Genomic DNA, 1688 nt, shown 5'->3' with positions numbered 1-1688 from the left:
TCTTCTCATAAAGAGTAAAAGTGTTTACTTCACTCACTTTTGGACTCTACAGTCTTAAACATTCAAAGTACCTATTGTTATTAGTGAAAATAGCAAGAATCGCTGTTAGACTGTTGTATGTCCTGTGAAAATCCAAGCATACCAGTATCAAAAATATTGACAGCACTCCCTAGTTAAGATGGAGATGAGCAGAACCTTTTCTCTGTAGTAACAGACAACGCCATGTTGTCCTGTACTACAGGTGTGATTTTAACACGTTCAACTGAGGTCATACCTGATCAAATGGTACAAGGACCTAATTTGTTGGCCTAACTGCAGTGAGGATGCTAGGAGTTCAAAGGCAAGTCCCATGGTATCATAACAAATGCCTCAGTCCAATCACTATGGTGTACAGCACATACTGCTGGGATGTGGTTAAGATGTAAACGACAGATCTATGGAGCAAATTAGGGCCTTTATCCACACACCCTTTGACATTGCCCGTGCCCCTGCTCTCCCTGTTTTCTCATGGGGTCAAATCACAACACTGTGGTTCTCTCTCACCACCCTGTTACCCACCAGTTAACCTTATATTTCACTGCAGGGAGCCACATTAAAACAGACCTGGCTGTCTCAAACTGACCCATTTGGCCTTTGCGCTCACTGCACAGAAATCTGAGTAGATTACATGTGGACGTGATATTCATCCAGTTTGTGAGGGACTGGGGGAGCTATTATCATATTCATGATCCCAAGCACGTTCATAAAAATACAAACCACTGTCCTAAAAGCTGTTAAAAAGAAAAACAAACAAACAAACAAAAAAAACACACTTTTGTCACATGGGTGGGGGTAGTGGGATAAACAACAAAAGTATTTATCAGACAAAATTACACTGAATTGGGGAACAGGACCAATGAGATAGTAAATTTTGATAGTGAAGTTTTAATTATCTTTAACCTTATTTTACCTTCTGAATACTCTGGAAAATACAGAGGCCCAGCCAAGCAGTCACATGGGCTCACTTGGTGAAAGAAACTCAAAACCAACACCATCTCTGTCCAACACTCAGGAGGGGAAGGCCACAGAAACACCGTTAACACATGATGCATGCTGAAAGCTGCATAAGTATTTCATGCCACCTGTCCCATATGTGATAACACAAGTAAGCATGTCAGCACTGAATGAAGAAATTAACCTTGAATCAATAAAACAAGCAAAATTCAAACAAACACAAATAACTCTAGGAGCATTAAGGCACCTGATCATTCCCATCCATGCTGAAGTCTGCACTGGCTTTACTGCTGGGCTCCCCTCCTGGAGCCCATCCTGTTATATAAGAGTTGCAGGTGCACTATTGATAGGATGAAATACAAACACCAGACTCCACATCTTCCACAAAGATTTGCCTGCATGGAGCCTGGCTGTCTCCATAGTCCCACACCTCTGAATTGAGCAGCATGGATTAACCAGAGAAATGGTGGGGTATGAGCATCCACAGCATCACAGAATCTGACCCATCTGCCATGAAGACGGGCTAAAAATAAACCTCCCCGTGGGAGGAGGCATAGTGGGGACTGGGAAGGTTGCAGAGTGTCCACAGTGGACACCACAGCCATGTGCTTCGAGGGAGATATTCACCTGGCAGGTGAACACATGGGCTTTTCATGATGCTCATGCTGCAGCTTCCCCTCTCATACTGTAGATAC

Source organism: Monopterus albus, unplaced genomic scaffold (assembly GCF_001952655.1).
Source record: "Monopterus albus unplaced genomic scaffold, M_albus_1.0 scaffold175.1, whole genome shotgun sequence".
NCBI classification, from domain to species: Eukaryota; Metazoa; Chordata; class Actinopteri; order Synbranchiformes; family Synbranchidae; genus Monopterus; species Monopterus albus.
Note: the sequence above shows the minus strand (reverse complement) of the source record.